This window comes from Rutidosis leptorrhynchoides, chromosome 8 (assembly GCF_046630445.1).
Source record: "Rutidosis leptorrhynchoides isolate AG116_Rl617_1_P2 chromosome 8, CSIRO_AGI_Rlap_v1, whole genome shotgun sequence".
Classification (NCBI taxonomy): Eukaryota; Viridiplantae; Streptophyta; class Magnoliopsida; order Asterales; family Asteraceae; genus Rutidosis; species Rutidosis leptorrhynchoides.
This window is the reverse complement of record NC_092340.1, coordinates 47,499,188-47,522,355: the sequence shown is the minus strand read 5'-3', so window position 1 is coordinate 47,522,355 and position 23,168 is coordinate 47,499,188.

Genomic DNA, 23,168 nt, shown 5'->3' with positions numbered 1-23,168 from the left:
CCATCCTTTGTTTTGCGGAAAGTAACCGTTATGACCATTGGCTAGGCAGCATGTTGTAATGTCGTCAAAAGGACGAGGGTTTTGTAATGCCCAACAGCCCCGTAACAATCTAAAAACCTTGTTTCTCATCTCAACTACCGAGTCCGTCACTTGTGGGAATGTTTTATTTAAAAGTTGCAACCCAATGTTCTTTTTCTCAATTTGATGAGAAGCAAACATTATTAACCCGTAAGCGTAACATGCTTCTTTATGTTGCATGTTAGAAGCTCTTTCTAACTCACAAAATCCTATGTTGGGATATGTTGAGTCAAAATAGGTTCTTAACCCGTAGCGTAAAATTGCATTTGGGTTCCCCGCATTTAACGCTTTAAAGAAAACACGGCGTAACTTACGGTCTCTGATGTTATGCGAGGTGTATATAAAATAGCTTAAATTTTAGCAGGAAATAATATTATATACGATACAATTTTACACAAGATATTTATTTATTTATAGAATGGATATACTTAAACCTTGCTACAACACTTATAGGCAGTGTACCTAATCGTACAGTAGTGTAGTTTTTAGTAAGTCCGGTTCGTTCCACAGGGAAAATCTTTTAATCAAAGCTTAACGCTATATTAGTTTACTTTTATAAAAATACAAATATATATAAGTAATATTATTATTATAAAGGGGGGTTTTTACCGTTTAATGACCGGTTTGTCGATTTTAATTCTTTAGTCGCAGTTAAAACCAAATGTAAAATATTAAATAAAAGACTTAATTTAAAGCGTAAAGTAAATAATGATAATGAAATTACGAATAATAAAAGTGCGATAAAATAAACTTGCGATAATTAAAAAGTGCTATAATTAGAAGTGCAATTAAATATAAAATAAAGGAAATTAAATATGAAATAAAAGAATTATGCTTATTTAAACTTCCGTAATCATGATGTTTGACGTGTTGATTTTAGTTTTATGCCCATGGGTTAATTGTCCTTTGTCCTGGATTATTTAATATGTCCGTCTGGTTTTTGTCCATAACAGTCCATCAGTCATAAATATAAAGTGCGAGTGTCCTCGTCAAATTATCCTTATACCCGAAGTCAAATATTCCAACTAATTGGGGACTTAAACTGTAACAAGGTTTTATTACTTTGTTTAATAATTACACCAGGATGTCGACTGAGTGTAACCCAAGGTTTTAATACTTTGTTAACAATTATACCAAGTGTCCTTGTACATAATTTCACCCCTGTTTTAATAATTCTAGTGGCTATTAATCCATTCTCGTGTTCGGTTAAATGAACGATTATTCGTACATATAAATATTCCGCCCATCGTGTCCGATTGAGTGTATATGGTTATTTATAGGGACGTCCAATTGTAAATCTTTATATTAACATTAACAAACTATCATTTAGTTAAACAAATATAAGGCCCATTAATAGCCCATAGTCTAATTTCCACAAGTGTCGTTCTTTTGTCCAAACCCCAATTATGGTACAAAGCCCAATTACCCAATTTTAATATTTTTAGCCCAACATCATGATTACTTCGGATTAAATAAGCATAATAATAACTTAGCTACGAGACATTAATGTAAAAATGTTGAACATAACTTACAATGATTAAAAATAGCGTAGCGTTACACGGACAGAATTTCGACTTACACCCTTACAACATTCGCTAACATACCCTTATTATTAGGATTTAAAATTAAAATTAAAATTAAAATATAAATATAAATATAAATATAAATATAAATATTACGTATAGATATAGAGAGATTGATATATTGGATGATAAAAATGATCAGAATTCGTTGGGTTTTATAGGGATTTTCATATTTGGCTGCTCCGCGAGTCGCGGCATTTTTGGCCTCCATACTCCGCAACTCGCGGAGTTCGTAATTCCAGCTCACAAAGGTTTGTCTTTTAATTTGCCGACGTTTTATAAATATATTATAATATATATATTAATTTTAAGAATTAATTATATATTATATTATATTTATATACATATTTAACTTGTAATTTTTAGTCCGTTGCGTCGAGCGTTGAGAGTTGACTCTGGTCCCGGTTCCGGATTTTCGAACGTCCTTGCGTACAATTTAATATCTTGTACTTTGCGTTTTGAATCTTGTACTTTGCGTTTTGAATCTTGTACTCTTGTAATTTCGAGACGTTTCTTATCAATAATTGGAACCTCTTTGATTGTATTTTGTACTTTTGAGCTTTTTGGTTGTTTGCGTCTTCAATTCGTCGAATCTGTCTTTTGTCTTCACCTTTTATTATTTAAACGAATATCACTCATAAATAGAACAATTGCAACTAAAAGCTTGTCTTTCTTGAGGAATAATGCTATGAAATATATGTTTGTTTTTAGCATTATCAAATATTCCCACACTTGAGCGTTGCTTGTCCTCAAGCAATATAGTCTTGAAATACTAGAATCACTTCTTTATTCTTCACACTTTGTACATCAGTGATTTCTATACGGCGGTATAAACAATGGTAGTAACGATATGGTTTACAGTCCCACATGACTATAAAAATTTAAATCCTTTAAGGAAATTGGATCTTTATGAAAACATTTGATCTTTTGAAAATTAAATCTAGCTTTTACCCTAGATAAGTTTTCCGGAATAACCCTTCACCGGTGTTTGCAAATTATTTTTGTGGGTTTGGTGGGTTTCATATTTGAAAATTTTAGCTCAAAACTTATGGTTTTGTGTCACCCACTTGCTAACCTTGTATTAGGAAAGCAACATGTCCAGTTTACTTGTCCCGTATATTACCTTTCGGAAAACTACCGTCCGGTTGTAAAGGAAAGCGTTGAACAAGCAACTGTTAAGGCAATGTCCTCTGACATGCTTTTAATTATGGTCTATAACGTGTCGGACGCAATTACTATCCTTGGTAGGAGCAATAGTAAAGCTCACCCTTATGATTTTTTGGTCTGGCACAAGGTCCTGTCTTTGACCATGCTATGCAACCACCGTTCTTACGGTTGACACCAGATTTGGTTCAGATGACCTAATGAATTCCAGATAAATTCCTAGGATTTTACGTTCAATGGTAATGAACGCATTGAAAATGGGTTTTCAGAAAACAAATCGGTTTGTAATTTTGATCAAAATATTTTCTCGTTCAAGCTCGAGTTTAGATATCATTGAATTCCATGAGTTTGTAATTCTCAATCTTTAAGGTCAATCTCTAGGATTGAGTAATATCAGTCTTAAAAGCTGATTTTTAATCTTTAAGGAGATTATCCTTTCTGGGGATCTGATTCATTAGTCTTATCCAGCTAATTTGCACTGTGCCCCCCATTTTACGAGATAAATCCTTCTCATGGTTAGGATAAATCTGACCACTTGGCGACCCTGTTTTATGCTGAGGTCCGTGGATTTCCTGCTGATTTTAGTGATGACTTTTCTAGATTTTTTGTCAACCTACAGCTGGTCTGGACGACAACTTCCAGACCTAAATCAAGAAGCGCGTTTCTTTTTCGGAAGACTTTACTTCCTTTTAATGATGGAATTTATTCATCGTGTATATCCATCTCTTCTTTTCTTTCATCGGGTAAAACAGTTTAGTTTAGTCCAAAGCAAAAGTATTTTCAGTTATTTGTTACAGAAATATGTGACATATGTTTAAAATATCTTGGTAAATTTTCCCACACTTGACTTTTATTTTCCTTTTTATTGTCCTCTATTTCATTTTAAATGAATTTTAACATTTTGGTTTGTTTCTCAATTTATGTCCTTTCCGAGGTAACAGTAATTTCGGTGTTAAAACCTAGTTTTATCATTCATAAATATGTATAAACATGATTTTGAGTTCATTTAATTGAAAATTTTGAAAAATTTTACTAGAATTGGGTAGTCAGTATATAAGACTAGGGCTGTTCTTTATTATCAGAGAGCACTAGATTCTAATACAACTACTACTTTACTAGTATTTCTAATGGTAACCAAGTGTATAAAGTAAAAATTTTAAAATCCGAAAGAATTTAACCCCTTCCCAAACTTAAGATCTTGCAATGCCCTCATTTGCAAGAAATCAGTAACAATTTAAATTATTGAGGGTGATTTGTGTGAAAATGATTAAATTTTACCAAAGTTTCCAAACATATTTGTGTTTGTGTTGAATGATAAATGGTGCACATCATTTGTTCATTCCGTCTTGTTGTTATATCACATTTATTTTGTATCTTGTCGTCAAAATTAGTTGCTTTTGCTGAACTTAATGCCAGTTTTTGAAAATGCGTTGTTTTACCCTGTTGTGTACATAAGATAAACTGCAAACATATATACATATTTTTGAAGTTTGGTATATTACCCCACATTCAAACATTATTAAAATCAAATAATAAAAGTTAGAAAATTATAAAAACTATTACAATATTAACATAAGTATTAAATGTATCAACATTACAAATTATAAAATAAATAAAACTAAGTAGACTAGGGATGATACTGATACCAGTAGGGGTTCCATGCATAACCATATGTGTTATAAAATGCTTCGGCTGGGTTATACGTAGGATACGGTGGTTGGATCTCTATAGACCAGGGAGGGAATATGGGCGATGGAGTAAGAATATAGTTTCTACCTATATGTTAGCAATAAGCTATGATTTGGTTTTGATGAACTTGCCAATCTTCAAATGCTCTATGTCTAACATTTTCATACTCTTGTGAAGCTATAAACCTTTGCATTTCTGCCATTTCATTTCCCCCTCCTACATTACCTTGCTATTGATTTCTCTCAACCTGTGGATGTCTACCATTATATCGTGCTGCGGCGTTATTTCGCCTCTTCAAAACTTTCGCACCATGGTATACATTTAAACCTATTGTATCTCGGGGTTCTGGTTCTTCGATTAGTAATCCCCCCCGACTTATATCCACACCGAGATATTCAGCAATCAAAGTAATAAATATACCACCTCCTATTATGCTATGCGGTCTCATCCCCCTAACCATAGCTGATAAATAATAACCCACACAATAAGGTATACTTACAGCGCTTTGTGGGTCTCGAATACACATGTGGTAAAACAAATCCTGTTCATTTACCTTTTCCTTGTTCTTACCTCGTTGTGTAATCGAATTGGCTAAAAACCTATGAATTACTCTTAATTCAGCTCTATCTATATCCAAATAAGAGTAATTTCCCCCTTTAAATCGGTGATGGCTAGTCATTTGACTCCATACACCATGCGTATCAAAATTTTCGTCTATCTTTCTACCATTTAGTATCAACCCTCTACAATCGGCAGATGCTAACTCCTCAGGCGTATATATATGTAAAGCCTGAGCCATGTCTAGTAAAGACATGTGGCGCATCGAACCTCCTAACAAAAATCTAATAAAAGATCGATCGGTTAAACTAGCTACCCGATCATTTAATTCTATACTACACAACAATTCTTCACACCATACTTTATATACTGGTCTACACATGTTGAATAACCGTACCCAATCATTAAAAGTAGAATTACCATACCTCTGTGCAAGTAATTCCCTAATTGGCCCGGCCAATTCTACAGCTTCTAATGGTCCCCATTCTATGACCCTAGGTACTTCAACAACTTTAGAATGAAGAGTATGCAAACCCCTTTGGTATTTTGGATAATCTATCCAAAGTCTGTCAAATCTCAGGTTCGGGTGCAAATCTTCCAAGTGCATATCAGAAAATGTCATGACTGGATGAGGTATATCTTGTTTGTAGTAGTTATCCACCTCCTGTTGTTCCGTATTCTCAGCAGGAGCATTGCGAGCTTGGGATGAAGATTCACCCCTTTCAGTCTGCAAAACACATCAAACACAATTTTTGTGCATCCAAATATGCATTAGTATCAGCAAAATCATCAATCAAAATAATTACAATGACATGATCAATTTATATCAAACTTAAGCTCATTTTCATATTTTCATCAAATCTACACTTTTTCAAATAAGCATATACGAAAATGTTCGCCAAGTTCATAAGCATTCAACTCAAATAACATGTTAAAATAATCATTACTAGCAATTAAACAAGTTTCAAATGGCATTATCTCTCAAAAATCAAGTTCATGAATTTTAAACTTGAAAAAGTCCACTTTAATTCTCAAAATCATGTTTAGGCTTAAAGTTTGGATCATTTAACTACCTAAACATGTTACACTACTTAATTTAGCAACAATTCATGACAAAAATCGGCCATAACCTGTTTATATCAAAAAGTCCCAAATTGCTCAAGAACACAAACCCTAGATTACTCAAAATTTGAAGTTTAAGGCTTCTAATCATGTTAAATAGCATCAATCTAGGTTATACAAGCATAATACATAAACAATTTAAGCATAATTACACTAAAAAGTATCAAAATCAAATTGGGTATAAAATTGCTCAAGAACACTAATTTTCGGATTAAATGGTGTTTAGGTGTAGAAATTTACCGTTTTTCTTGAGTAATTCCTTGATAGCATCCTTCTTAACATGATTTTAGTAAAAGATTTGATGATTAACGGTGAAAAATTGTGAATTTGGGAGTGTTTTCTCGGGTTTTTTCGCAGTATTTTCGCAGTTTATTTTTGTGTTGTGGTGTGTGGACTGAGCTGATTACGTTTTTATTTTTTCTGGGTTTTGGTCCCTCCGCGAGTCGCGGTGTTTGACCCTTCAAACTCTGCGAGTCGCGGAGTTTGTATTTTTTTTTTATATCTTATACTAATTAAAACAATTAAGTAATTAATTTTAAAATTTTGTTTCCCTTGTTATTTAGGACGAGGTCGTTTCGGATCGATGTCCTAGTCCGTCCTTTAACAAAATTTTAAAATTTGTCTTTTTGTAGCGATTGTTTTAAAAGCTAAGATTTTTAGGTTTTTTTTAATGTTTTTGGCATACAATTCAATAAGATTAAAAATAATAATAATAAAAGTTCTCGTCCCTCCCTCGGGTAAAGCAATTTCGGTTCAATGACCTAGTCTTCAACTTACGACGAATTTTAAAAATCATATTTTTAACTTAATGAGAAAAAGTAAATTTTTGTTTTTAAATTCACACCAAACTTAAAATAAAAATACATAAAATTCAAAATTAATATTAAAAATTCACACCAAACTTAAAATTTGAAATGCATAAAATTAAAAATTCTTATTTAAAAATTAAAAATTCACACCAAATTTAATTTAAAAATTCATATTATAAAATCACACCAAACTTATATTATATTTTTCAAATATTTACAATTTTAAATATATTGTTTTTACAAAGTTTACAATATTAATTTAAGATTTATATATTAATTTTAAAAACATGGTAAAAATAAAATTAAAAATCTTTTTGGCTTTTTATCCCACTTTAATCAATCAAATATTATCAAAAATATGCGCCCCTCTTTTCGGTAAAGTAATTTCGGTTCCATGACCTAATTTAACTCATGACGAATTTTTGAAATATTTTGGGTTGATTGATTAAAGATATTTATACCTTAAGAATAAACGTTAAATTTCGCCGTGATGTAATAAATTTTTGAATGATATCAATAATTTCGGTCGCCAAACCTAATTTTATTTAATACCAATTTAATACTTTATAGCGAACAAATTAGCGTTTATTATCAAAAGGTTAAAAATAAAAATAAAAACTGTACAGACTTACCTGTGAGATAGTATTCTTTAGTTATATGATCTATCACATTCATAAGATAGTAGGTTTAATTGGTTTTCCATGGCTACATAGGCGTAACCTCGAGCATTCAGTGTTTTTTCTTCTAAACATATGAACGGTCCGTCTCTGCATAAAGTAACAAATTCGGTATTTGAATAGGTTTGATTATTTGAACATTTACCTCCATGTGACCATTTTCCGCATTTGTGACATCTTTCTAGGTGTCGTGCTCTTCTTTTCGCTGCGGATTTTGATTTTCCTTTACCAAATTGTGACTTATTATCTTCGCATCTGGATTCTTTTCTTACTCCGTCCAATCTTTCTCTGATTACTGATACTATTTCACTTGAAAGTGTGTCATTATTACGTTTAGTGATCAAAGCGTGTAGCATTAGACCATGGTTTATTCACAGGCAGTCTTCATTTCCTAAAAAAAATAAAAATTCAGAATGGGGGGAGAAGACTAGTTCTTTAGGGTCTGCTAGGGAAAGACCATTCGGGTTCCATTTTTGAGAACTACACGAAAACAGACAATCTAACTCTAACAGAAATACATATTATCCTTTAAAGACTTGATTCTCCCCACACTTAGTTAGCTGTGGTATCGAAATTGTGATTAACTTCATTGTCGAATTCCATCGGACTATCTATGTAGTGTTTAACTCTGTGACCATTAACTTTAAATTCAATCCCATTTGAATTTATTAATTCTATCGTTCCGTATTACAAAACTCTTTTGACTATGAATGGTCCAGACCATCTTGATTTCAATTTTCCAGGAAATAGCTTGAATCGTGAATTGAAAAGAAGAACTCTGTCTCCTTCTTTAAATTCTTTTAAACTTCTGATTCTTTTATCATGCCATTTCTTCGTTCTTTCTTTATAGATTAACGAATTTTCATATGATTCATGTCTTAATTCTTCTAATTCGTTTAGTTGACTTAATCGTAGACGTCCAGCTTCATGTATATCAAGATTACATGTCTTCAAATCCCAAAATGCTTTGTGTTCAATTTCTACTGGAATATGACATGCTTTTCCGTAAACGAGTCTAAAAGGTGTGGTTCTAATTGGAGTTTTGTAGGCTGTTCTAAAAGCCCAGAGTGCATCCTCCAATTTAATGGACCATTCCTTCGGATTTGATCCTACGGTTTTCTCTAGAATACGTTTTAAAGCTCGGTTGGTATTTTCAACTTGTCCACTTGTTTGTGGATGATATGCAGTGGAGATTTTATGAGTTACTCCATATCTTTTGAGAACTTTCTCAAGTTGATTATTACAGAAATGAGTTCCCCGATCACTTATTAAAGCTTTCGGTGTTCCAAACCTTGCAAAAAGACGTTTTAAAAAGTTGACTACAACTCGTGCATCATTAGTTGGGAGAGCTTGTGCTTCCGCCCATTTAGATACATAATCAATGGCAACGAGAATATAGAGATTATTATGAGATTTTAGAAATGGACCCATAAAGTCAATACCCCAAATGTCAAATACTTCACATACTTGGATAACATTTTGTGGCATTTCATCACGTTGACTTATTTTTCCGGCCCTTTGACAAGCATCACAGGATTTGCAAAGAAGGTGTGCGTCTTTGTAAATTGTAGGCCAATAGAATCCAGCTTCATAAACTTTTCTTGCTGTTAGTTGAGGCCCATAATGCCCTCCTGTTGGTCCTGTGTGACAATGGTTTAAAATTTTACTAGCTTTATCTCCAAATACACATCGGCGTATTATTCCATCTGGACAACTTTTAAACAGATGTGGATCTTCCCAAAAATAGTGTTTTATATCACTAAAGAATTTCTTTTGTTTTTGGTACGATAATCCTTTTTCAAGGAATCCACAAACTAAGTAGTTTGCATAGTCTGCAAACCATGGAATTTCATTATAATCTATCTTCAATAGATATTCATCAGGAAAGTTGTCTTGTATGGCCGATTCATTTAGAACTTCTAATTCGGGATTTTCAAGACGAGAAAGATGATCAGCGGCGAGATTTTCTGCTCCTCTTTTATCTCGGATTTCAATATCGAACTCTTGTAAGAGTAAGATCCAACGGATTAATCTTGGTTTGGCATCTTGTTTTGAAAATAGGTATCTAAGAGCAGAATGGTCGGTATAGACCACCGTTTTAGCTAGAACGAGATATGATCGAAATTTGTCAAAAGCAAAGACAATAGCAAGGAGTTCTTTTTCAGTAGTTGTGTAATTCGTTTGTGCTCCTTGTAACGTCTTACTAGCATAATATATAGGTTGAAATCTTTTTTCAATCCTTTGTCCTAAAACGGCTCCCATTGCAAAATCACTTGCATCGCACATTAGTTCAAACGGTAGATTCCAATTTGGTGTTATCATGATCGGCGCATTAATGAGTTTCTCTTTAAGAATATTAAAAGATTTGATACATTCATCTGAAAAGATGAATGGAGCATCCTTTTCTAGGAGTTTATTCATAGGAGTGGCAATTTAAGAAAAATCTTTTATGAAACATCGGTAAAAACCGGCATGCCCTAGAAAACTCCTAACTCCTCTAATATTGGTAGGATGTGGAAGTTTAGTAATTACATCTACTTTAGCTCTATCCACTTCAATTCCTTCTTTTGAAATTTTATGACCAAGAACGATGCCTTCTTTAACCATAAAATGGCATTTCTCCCAATTAAGAACTAGATTTGATTGTTCGCATCTAATAAGCATTCGTTCAAGATTAGCTAGACATGTTTCAAATGTATCACCGAAGACTGAAAAGTCATCCATGAAAACTTCCATGCATTCTTCTATCATGTCTTGAAAAATCGCCATCATACACCTTTGAAAGGTTGCAGGGGCGTTGCAAAGTCCAAATGGCATGCGTTTGTAAGCAAAAGTACCATAAGTGCATGTGAACGTGGTTTTCTCTTGATCTTCGGGTGCTATTGGAATTTGAAAATATCCGGAAAATCCATCAAGAAAACAATAGTAACTATTTCCAGCTAGCCTTTCCAACATTTGATCAATGAAAGGTAAGGGAAAGTGATCTTTTCTGGTGGCGTCATTTAATTTTCTATAATCAATACACACACGCCATCCTGTTACAGTCCTTGTAGGAATAAGCTCATTTTTTCATTTGTAATGACAGTCATGCCACCCTTCTTAGGCACGCATTGAACTGGGCTTACCCATGGACTATCAGAAATTGGATATATCAAACCTGCATCTAGCAGTTTAATAATCTCTTTCTTGACTACATCTTGCATATTAGGATTTAGTTTTCGTTGGCGTTACACATACGTTTTATGACCTTCTTCCATAAGGATTTTATGTGTGCAATACGAAGAACTTATTCCTTTAATATCATGAATCTTCCATGCAATAGCTGGTTTATGAGCTTTCAACACAGAAATGAGTTGTGATTTCTCATTTTCAGTAAGAGAAGATGATATTATTACAGGTAATTCAGATTCACCATGTAAATAAGCGTATTCCAAATGGTTTGGAAGTGGCTTTAACTCTAATTTCGGTGGTTCTTCTATCGATGATTTGTATCGATATCTGTCTTCTTCTTTTAGCATTTGAATTTCTTCTGTTGTTGGTTCATATCCATTAGCTATAAGTGTAGCTAACATTTCAACTTCATCAATTGGTTCAGTTCCTTCTCCTAAAGAACATTCTCCTGTTCCTTGTAATTCTGGAAATTCTTCTAATAATTCTGCATGTGAATCTATAGTTTGAATATAATAACATGTATCATCTGCAGATTGCGGTTGTTGCATTGCTCTATCAACTGAAAAGGTAACACTCTCGTCCTCTATACTTAGGGTCAGTTTCTTACCGAACACGTCTATCATTGCTTTAGCCGTGTTTAAGAATGGGCTTCGTAATATGAGAGGAACTTGAGAATCTTCTTCCATGTCCAGAACAACAAAATCTACTGGAAATACTAAAGTACCAACTTTAACTAGCATGTTCTCCATTATCCCTCTAGGATATTTTATTGATCTATCGGCTAGTTGTATGCTTATTCTTGCTTCTATTGAAAACGGCATTAAATTTATACTAGCACCTAAGTCTGCCAATGGTTCTATTGAACTAAGACTACCCAGAAAACATGGAATTGTGAAACTTCCTGGATCAGATAATTTTTCTGGTATCTTATTCAACAACACTGCTGAACAATTAGCGTTCATGGTAACAGCCGAGAGTTCTTCCATTTTCTTTCTATTCGTGATCAGATCTTTCAAGAATTTAGCATATCTAGGCATTCCTGAAATCACATCAATTAAAGGAAGATTTACATTTATCTGTTTAAACATATCCAAGAATTTAGATTGCTCGGCTTCAAGTTTCTCTTTCTTCATTTTACTCGGGTAAGGAAGTGGTGGTTGGTATGGTTTATGAAATGTCCCGTTCTTATTGATTAAAAACGTTCCATATTAATTGATTTTGTTGCGAGGTTTTGACCTCTATATGAGACGTTTTTCAAAGACTGCATTCATTTTAAAACAAACCATAACCTTTATTTCATCAATAAAGGTTTAAAAAGCTTTACGTAGATTATCAAATAATGATAATCTAAAATATCCTGTTTACACAGGACCATTACATAATGGTTTACAATACAAATATGTTACATCGAAATCAGTTTCTTGAATGCAGTTTTTACACAATATCATACAAACATGGACTCCAAATCTTGTCCTTATTTTAGTATGCAACAGCGGAAGCTCTTAGTATTCACCTGAGAATAAAAACATGCTTTAAACGTCAACAAAAATGTTGGTGAGTTATAGGTTTAACCTATATATATCAAATCGTAACAATAGACCACAAGATTTCATATTTCAATACACATCTCATACATAGAGATAAAAATCATTCATATGGTGAACACCTGGTAACCGACATTAACAAGATGCATATATAAGAATATCCCCATCATTCCGGGACACCCTTCGGATATGATATAAATTTCGAAGTACTAAAGCATCCGGTACTTTGGATGGGGTTTGTTAGGCCCAATAGATCTATCTTTAGGATTCGCGTCAATTAGGGTGTCTGTTCCCTAATTCTTAAATTACCAGACTTAATAAAAAGGGGCATATTCGATTTCAATAATTCAATCATAGAATGTAGTTTCACGTACTTGTGTCTATTTTGTAAATCATTTATAAAACCTGCATGTATTCTCATCCCAAAAATATTAGATTTTAAAAGTGGGACTATAACTCACTTTCACAGATTTTTACTTCGTCGGGAAGTAAGACTTGGCAACTGGTTGATTCACGAACCTATAACAATATATACATATATATCAAAGTATGTTCAAAATATATTTACAACACTTTTAATATATTTTGATGTTTTAAGTTTATTAAGTCAGCTGTCCTCGTTAGTAACCTAAAACTAGTTGTCCATAGTTAGATGTACAGAAATAAATCGATAAATATTATCTTGAATCAATCCACGACCCAGTGTATATGTATCTCAGTATTGATCACAACTCAAACTATATATATTTTGGAATCAACCTCAACCCTGTATAGCTAACTCCAACATTCACATATAGAGTGTCTATGGTTGTTCCGAAATATATATAGATGTGTCGACATGATAGGTCGAAACATTGTATACGTGTCTATGGTATCTCAAGATTACATAATATACAATACAAGTTGATTAAGTTATGGTTGGAATAGATTTGTTACCAATTTTCACGTAGCTAAAATGAGAAAAATTATCCAATCTTGTTTTACCCATAACTTCTTCATTTTTAATCCGTTTTGAGTGAATCAAATTGCTATGGTTTCATATTGAACTCTATTTTATGAATCTAAACAGAAAAAGTATAGGTTTATGGTCGGAAAAATAAGTTACAAGTCGTTTTTGTAAAGGTAGTCATTTCAGTCGAAAAAACGACGTCTAGATGACCATTTTAGAAAACATACTTCCACTTTGAGTTTAACCATAATTTTTGGATATAGTTTCATGTTCATAATAAAAATCATTTTTTCAGAATAACAACTTTTAAATCAAAGTTTATCATAGTTTTAAATTAACTAACCCAAAACAGCCCGCGGTGTTACTACGACGGCGTAAATCCGGTTTTACGGTGTTTTTCATGTTTCCAGGTTTTAAATCATTAAGTTAGCATATCATATAGATATATAACATGTGTTTAGTTGATTTTAAAAGTCAATTTAGAAGGATTAACTTTTGTTTGCGAACAAGTTTAGAATTAACTAAACTATGTTCTAGTGATTACAAGTTTAAACCTTCGAATAAGATAGCTTTATATGTATGAATCGAATGATGTTATGAACATCATTACTACCTTAAGTTCCTTGGATAAACCTTCTGGAAAAGAGAAAAATGGATCTAGCTTCAATGGATCCTTGGATGGCTCGAAGTTCTTGAAGCAGAATCATGACACGAAAACAAGTTCAAGTAGGATCATCACTTGAAATAAGATTGTTATAGTTATAGAAATTGAACCAAAGTTTGAATATGAGTATTACCTTGTATTAGAATGATAACCTACTGTAAGAAACAAAGATTTCTTGAGGTTGGATTATCACCTTACAAGATTGGAAGTGAGCTAGCAAACTTGAAAGTATTCTTGATTTTATGTAACTAGAACTTGCAGAATATATGAAGAACACTTAGAACTTGATGATAGAACTTGAGAGAGATCAATTAGATGAAGAAAATTGAAGAATGAAAGTGTTTGTAGGTGTTTTTGGTCGTTGGTGTATGGATTAGATATAAAGGATATGTAATTTTGTTTTCATGTAAATAAGTCATGAATGATTACTCATATTTTTGTAATTTTATGAGATATTTCATGCTAGTTGCCAAATGATGGTTCCTACATGTGTTAGGTGACTCACATGGGCTGCTAAGAGCTGATCATTGGTGTGTATATACCAATAGTACATACATCTAAAAGCTGTGTATTGTACGAGTACGAATACGGGTGCATACAAGTAGAATTGTTGATGAAACTGAACGAGGATGTAATTGTAAGCATTTTTGTTAAGTAGAAGTATTTTGATAAGTGTATTGAAGTCTTTAAAAAGTGTATAAATACATATTAAAACACCACATGTATATACATTTTAACTGAGTCGTTAAGTCATCGTTAGTCGTTACATGTAAGTGTTGTTTTGAAACCTTTAGGTTAACGATCTTGTTAAATGTTGTAAACCCAATGTTTATAATATCAAATGAGATTTTAAATTATTATATTATCATGATATTATCATGTATGAATATCTATTAATATGATATATGTACATTAAATGTCTTTACAACGATAATCGTTACATATATGTCTCGTTTAAAAATCATTAAGTTAGTAGTCTTGTTTTTACATATGTAGTTCATTGTTAATATACTTAATGATATGTTTACTTATCATAGTATCATGTTAACTATATATATATCCATATATATGTCATCATATAGTTTTTACAAGTTTTAACGTTCGTGAATCACCGGTCAACTTGGGTGGTCAATTGTCTATATGAAACATATTTCAATTAATCAAGTCTTAACAAGTTTGATTGCTTAACATGTTGGAAACATTTAATCATGTAAATATCAATCTCAATTAATATATATAAACATGAAAAAGTTCGGGTCACTACAGTACCTACCCGTTAAAATAAATTTCGTCCCGAAATTTTAAGCTGTTGAAGGTGTTGACGAATCTTCTGGAAATAGATGCGGGTATTTCTTCTTCATCTGATCTTCACACTCCCAGGTGAACTCGGGTCCTCTACGAGCATTCCATCGAACCTTAACAATTGGTATCTTGTTTTGCTTAAGTCTTTTAACCTCACGATCCATTATTTCGACGGGTTCTTCGATGAATTGAAGTTTTTCGTTGATTTGGATTTCATCTAACGGAATAGTGAGATCTTCTTTAGCAAAACATTTCTTCAAATTCGAGACGTGGAAAGTGTTATGTACAGCCGCGAGTTGTTGAGGTAACTCAAGTCGGTAAGCTACTGGTCCGACATGATCAATAATCTTGAATGGTCCAATATACCGTGGATTCAATTTCCCTCGTTTACCAAATCGAACAACGCCTTTCCAAGGTGCAACTTTAAGCATGACCATCTCTCCAATTTCAAATTCTATAACTTTTCTTTTAATGTCAGCGTAGCTCTTTTGTCGACTTTGGGCGGTTTTCAACCGTTGTTGAATTTGGATGATCTTCTCGGTAGTTTCTTGTATAATCTCCGGACTCGTAATCTGTCTATCTCCCACTTCACTCCAACAAATCAGATACCTGCACTTTCTACCATAAAGTGCTTCAAACGGCGCCATCTCAATGCTTGAATGGTAGCTGTTGTTGTAGGAAAATTCTGCTAACGGTAGATGTCGATCCCAACTGTTTCCGAAATCAATAACACATGCTCGTAGCATGTCTTCAAGCGTTTGTATCGTCCTTTCGCTCTGCCCATCAATTTGTGGATGATAGGCAGTACTCATGTCTAGACGAGTTCCTAATACTTGCTGTAATGTCTGCCAGAATCTTGAAATAAATCTGCCATCCCTATCAGAGATAATAGAGATTGGTATTCCATGTCTGGAGACGACTTCCTTCTAATACAGTCGTGCTAACTTCTCCATCTTGTCATCTTCTCTTATTGGCAGGAAGTGTGCTGATTTGGTGAGACGATCAACTATTACCCAAATAGTATCAAAACCACTTGCAGTCCTTGGCAATTTAGTGATGAAATCCATGGTAATGTTTTACCATTTCCATTCCGGGATTTCGGGTTGTTGAAGTAGACCTGATGGTTTCTGATGCTCAGCTTTGACCTTAGAACACGTCAAATATTCTCCTATGTATTTAGCAACATCGGCTTTCATACCCGGCCACCAAAAATGTTTCTTGAGATCCTTGTACATCTTCCCCGTTCCAAGATGTATTGAGTATCTGGTTTTATGAGCTTCTCTAAGTACCATTTCTCTCATATCTCTAAATTTTGGTACCCAAATCCTTTCAGCCCTATACCGGGTTCCGTCTTCCCGAATATTAAGATGCTTCTCCGATCCTTTGGGTATTTCATCCTTTAAATTTCCCTCTTTTAAAACTCCTTGTTGCGCCTCCTTTATTTGAGTAGTAAGGTTATTATGAATCATTATATTCATAGATTTTACTCGAATGGGTTCTCTGTCCTTCCTGCTCAAGGCATCGGCTACCACATTTGCCTTCCCCGGGTGGTAACGAATCTCAAAGTCGTAATCATTCAATAATTCAATCCACCTACGCTGCCTCATATTCAGTTGTTTCTGATTAAATATGTGTTGAAGACTTTTGTGGTCGGTATATATAATACTTTTGACCCCATATAAGTAGTGCCTCCAAGTCTTTAATGCAAAAACAACCGCGCCTAATTCCAAATCATGCGTCGTATAATTTTGTTCGTGAATCTTCAATTGTCTAGACGTATAAGCAATCACCTTCGTTCGTTGCATTAATACACAACCGAGACCTTGCTTTGATGCGTCACAATAAATCACAAAATCATCATTCCCTTCAGGCAATGACAATATAGGTGCCGTAGTTAGCTTTTTCTTCAATAACTGAAACGCTTTCTCTTGTTCATCATTCCATTCAAATTTCTTCTTTTTATGCGTTAATGCAGTCAAGGGTTTTGCTATTCTGGAAAAGTCTTGGATGAAGCTTCTGTAGTAACCAGCTAGTCCTAAAAACTGGCGTATGTGTTTCGGAGTTTTCGGGGTTTCCCACTTTTCAACAGTTTCTATCTTTGCCGGATCCACCTTAATACCTTCTTTGTTCACTATGTGACCGAGGAATTGAACTTCTTCCAACCAAAATGCACACTTTGAAAACTTAGCATACAATTCTTCCTTCCTCAATACTTCTAACACCTTTCACAAATGTTCACCGTGTTCTTGGTCATTCTTTGAGTAAATAAGTATGTCATCAATGAAAACAATGACAAACTTGTTAAGGTATGGTCCACACACTCAGTTCATAAGGTCCATGAACACAGCTGGTGCATTAGTTAAACCAAACGGCATGACCATAAACTCGTAATGACCGTAACGTGTTCTGAAAGCAGTCTTTGGAATATCATCTTCTTTCACCCGCATTTGATGATACCCGGAACGTAAGTCAATCTTTGAATAAACAGACGAGCCTTGTAGTTGATCAAATAAGTCGTCGATTCTCGGTAGTGGGTAGCGGTTCTTGATCGTAAGTTTGTTCAACTCTCGGTAGTCGATACACAACCTGAATGTACCAACTTTCTTCTTGACAAACAAAACAGGTGTGACGCCCCGTACTAAATCATCATGTACGGACCATCAACAACAGGATCATTACAAGGTTAAGTACTATATGCGTTTTCAAAACAGAGTTTGCATTCATTAATAAAAGTGACGTCATAACATACGTCAATTGTTTTACAAATCAAAAGTATGCTTCGCTAAGTAGAAGCATTAAATAAGTGTACGTGACCATAATGGTCGTTACATAACATAAGTTCATAAGTAAAAAGTTTGAATGCAAGATAAGTAGTCATGCGAATACAACTCTAGGCAGCGGGTTCTACAGCACAACAAGTATGATAGCGGAAGCGACTTCAAGCACCTGAGAAAATACATGCTTAAAAAGGTCAACACAAAGGTTGGTGAGCTATAGTTTAAGTATAACCGTAATGTAAGTAGGCCACGAGATTTCAGTGCTACAACGAGCGTTTCAAAAGTATGTAAAAGTATATGCTTAACCGTGGGCACCCGGTAACTAACTTAACGTTTAATGTACCCCCTTAAAGTGCACTTGGAAAGTGCGTATAACCTCGAAGTATTAAACACTCGTTAAATGCTAGCGCTACTAGCCCGAGTGGGGATGTCAAACCCTATGGATCCATATCTAAGATTCGCGTTCACGGTTCAAAAACCAATGATTAAACGTTACCGAGCTAAAGGGAATGTTTCTGCCGTTATATAACCCATACATATATAAAGTTTAAGTACTCGTGCCTAGTATGTAAAACATAAAATCCGCATGCATTCTCAGTTCCCAAAATAAGTTAAAGTAAAAAGGGAATGCTATAACTCACAATGATTAGTAGTAATGGTAAGGTAGTAGTCGGAAAGTGGTGTGCAAGTAACGGTCCAAACGTCCTCAACCTAAGTCAAATAGCACTAAGTCAATAAGTCGTCTCAAAAGGTTTACAAGTACGTAATTAAGGTCATAAGGGTCATCATCAATCATCATTAAACAAAAGGTAACAAGTAAGACTCGTTTATGAAAGTCGTTTAAAACAAAGGCTGACTTCGGTCAGTCACCACAGCCTCTACCCTTACTGAATTAAGGTGAGACCAGTGGTCATGGCTCCGTCTATGAGTCCCTTAAGTGTGGTTAAAATTACAGAAGCTAACTCGTCTCAGTTTGACCGTGGCGACGGTTTAAGTGCGAGTAGGTCAGAATTTTCTGCACAACGTTAAAGGACATAGTGACGAACGGAGGGCCATAAATCCTAAACCGTGGCTCGTATGAAGATGAGTCTTACATGAAAAGTTATCTACTCGAAAAGTTCTATCCAAAAATCAAGATGGGATCAGCCCAGACCTACTGGTATGGTCCAGAAACAGTAGGTCAGAAACTTTTGGACAGAATGCAGTGGGTTTTCAAGGGTTCCGGTGATCTTGGTGTTGGATGCTCATCATGGTTCTCATCCTTGATGCGTCTAGCTTCAAGTGCACAACTCATGGATGTGTATACATCATCTTAACCAAGATTGGTCCATCATAACCTTAGTGCAAGTCTAAGACATGAATTTGATGAACCAAAGTTACATCAAGTCCTAGATCTACACACACATGAACAATGAAAGTAATTCTAACTAAGTTTTGACACTAGCAACACAAGTGTGAGTCTAAGACATGTAGATCAACTCACTTAAGAGTTGTATAATGTTTGATGAACCAAGGTTTCGTCAAAGTCTTAGATCTAGCACACACATGAACTTTTAAAACAATAATAAGTTACAAACTTGAATTGAACTTTAAGTAAGCAAGATCTTAGCTTGTAGAACATAGTTCTTAGTTAGATCTTGAAGATTCAAGACTCAAAAGTCTAGATCTATAGTTCTTAAGTAAAATCAACACAAGTTAGAGAGTTTAAAGTGTTGTTCTTGAACTAACAAGTTAGATCCAAGAAATATAAGATCAAGATTAACTAGTAATCATGACCAAGGTTACATGTAAGTTTATGAACAAGTTCATGAACACTAAGAAAGATCACAACCAAGTGTTGGATCCATGATACTTGCACCAAAGTGTAAGCTCTTGTTGGTTTCATGTCCTTGTTCAAATGTGTAGTAAGCAACTAACAATAAGAAATAAAGAAAATGAATGATAACCCTAAACCAACCATGAAGGTGGTATTCTAGTAACATACAACAAACAAGAACACAAGTAACAATTATAAAGATTATAAACTTTAAATCTTGAAAACAAGTAGAGTAGAACCATAAGTTATGAAAGAACTTAGATCCTTTGTTCTTGACTTCCTTAAACATAATGGAAGTAGCAAGATTACATGAGATACAAACTACTAAGTTTGATCTTTAACAATGACAAGTAACAATTACAACAAACAATCAAGTAATAACAAAGGATGATGATGATCTATGTGGATCTAGGCCACGGTTTTGTTGTAAGAAAAGGAAGAGGAGATTGTTCATTTTACTTACAAGAAAGAAAGAAAAACTTGAGAGAAAGATAAGAGAAAAGATGAAGCAAGTGTGTGTGTATTTGAGAGGGAAATGCAAGTAAGATGTGAATGAAAAATGAAAACCAAAACACCCCATAAGGGCACCTAGGCCGACGGTCAGCAGGTGGGTCAAGGGGGGTCTTGGTTTGTTGGATAATTGCATGTAAAGAGGCTTAAAGTTGGATCTTAGATGGGTGTGCATGGGGATAGTGAGTAACAAGATTCCTAATGAATAAAACTAGCTAGTTAACATGAAACTAATACCTACAAGTTGCAAGGGTTGGGCTAAATGCCCATTAATAAGTGTAGGGTGGGCTTGGAAGCCCAAGTCATGAGTCCATTTCATTAATTAAAGCCCAAGTTCAATAAATCTCTAGTTAAACCAAATAAAGCCCAAGTAATTAATCTATCACCTTAGTTAATTAAAATGATTAATAAAATTAATCATGAATGTAAATAATATCTTAAAATATTATTCGTGCAAGTTCCGGGTGTCACAAAGACGTTTCGGGCATTTAAAGTTCAAGTACGGGCAATCAAAGCAACATGTAAATGTAATAACATACATTCGTTTAATCAGGCGTATTAATAATAATAATTATTAATAAATAACGTTGGAAAAACCAGGGTCGTTACATTACCCACCTGTTAAAGAAAATTTCGTCCCGAAATTTAAGCTGAAGTAGATGGAGGAGTCGGGAAAAGATGAGGATATTTCCGCATCATTTGATCCTCTCGTTCCCAAGTAAACTCAGGTCCTCGTTTGGCATTCCATCGTACTCGTACAATCGGAATCTTGTTGCATTTCAAGGTTTTGATCTGACGATCCATAATCTCAACCGGTTCCTCCACAAAGTGGAGTTTGTCATCAATAGTAAGTTCTTCCAATGGTATGATGAGTTCGGGTGCAGCAAGACACTTCTTCAAGTTTGACACATGGAAGGTAGGATGAACTGAGCTCAATTGTGCTGGTAGATCCAAACGGTATGCAACTGGTCCAACACGTTCCAAGATCTCGAAAGGACCAATGTATCGTGGGTTCAACTTTCCACGTTTTCCAAAACGGATCACACCTTTCCAAGGTGCAACCTTCAACATTACACGATCACCAACATTAAATTCAAAGTCTTTCCGTTTAAGATCGGCATAGCTCTTTTGGCGATCACGGGCAGTCTTAAGTCTAGCTTGGATCTGAGCAATCTTCTCTGTGGTTTCGTGAACTACCTCGGGTCCGGTGATTTGCTTTTCGCCTACTTCGGCCCAACAAATAGGAGATCGGCACTTACGACCATACAATGCCTCAAAAGGTGCAGCATTAATGCTTGAGTGATAACTGTTGTTGTACGAGAATTCGGCGAGTGGCAAATGCCTTTCCCAGGCCTTTCCAAAATCAATGACACATGCACGCAGCATGTCCTCCAAGGTCTGAATCGTTCGTTCACTTTGCCCGTCAGTCTGAGGATGATAAGCAGTACTCATGTCAAGACGAGTTCCCATGGCTTCTTGCAAAGAACGCCAAAATCTGGAAGCAAAACGGGGATCGCGATCGGAGATGATTGATAAAGGTACACCATGACGAGATACAACCTCTTTGATGTACAGCTGAGCAAGTCTTTCCATTGTATCAGTTTCCTTCATCGCTAGGAAGTGTGCAGATTTGGTGAGGCGGTCAACAATAACCCAAATAGTATCGCATCCGCCCACCGTCTTCGGCAGCTTAGTAATGAAATCCATTGTGATCCTTTCCCACTTCCATTGTGGGATTTCCGGCTGTTGAAGTAACCCAGAAGGTCTCTGATGATCGGCTTTAACCTTCGAGCAAGTCAAACACTTACCAACATAAGTCGCAACGTCCTTCTTAAGATTCGGCCACCAATACTGTTCTTTAAGGTCGTGGTACATCTTACCTGCACCGGGGTGAATCGAATATCTCGATTTATGTGCTTCATCAAGTATCAGGCTTCGTAGATCTCCATAGTAAGGTACCCAAATTCTTCCGGCATAACATCGGAGTCCAGACTCTCTAACCTCGAATCGAGAGACAAGTATGTTCAAATGCTCGTGAGATATGTTCTCCTCCTTGAGAGCCTCAACTTGGGCTACTCTGATCTGGTTGTTGAGGTTCGAATGGATGGTGATGTTCAGAGCCCTAACACGGAGAGGTGCCGTCCTCTCCTTTCGGCTTAAAGCGTCAGCTACAACATTGGCCTTGCCAGGGTGATAACGGAGTTCACAATTGTAGTCGTTGAGCGTCTCGATCCATCGACGCTGTCTCATATTCAATTGCTTCTGATCGAAGATGTGCTGGAGACTCTTGTGATCGGTGAAGATAGTGCTCTTGGTTCCATACAAATAATGTCTCCACAATTTGAGTGCAAAGACAACGGCTCCAAGTTCAAGATCATGTGTAGTGTAGTTCCGCTCGTGAATCTTCAATTGGCGGGAGGCATAGGCAATAACCTTTGATCGTTGCATCAGTACACAACCAAAACCACTCTTCGATGCATCGCAATAAACAACAAAGTCGTCACTGCCTTCAGGAAGTGATAGGATAGGTGCGGAGGTTAACTTCTTCTTCAAAGTTTGGAATGCTGATTCGTGTGTGGGTTCCCAAATGAACTTCTTGCCCTTGTGAGTCAGTGCGGTCAAAGGACGCGCAATCAGAGAAAATCCTTCGATAAACCTTCGATAATAACCGGCGAGACCTAGAAATTGGCGAATATGCGTTGGAGTAGTGGGGGTCTCCCACTTGCTGATGGCTTCAATCTTGGCGGGATCAACA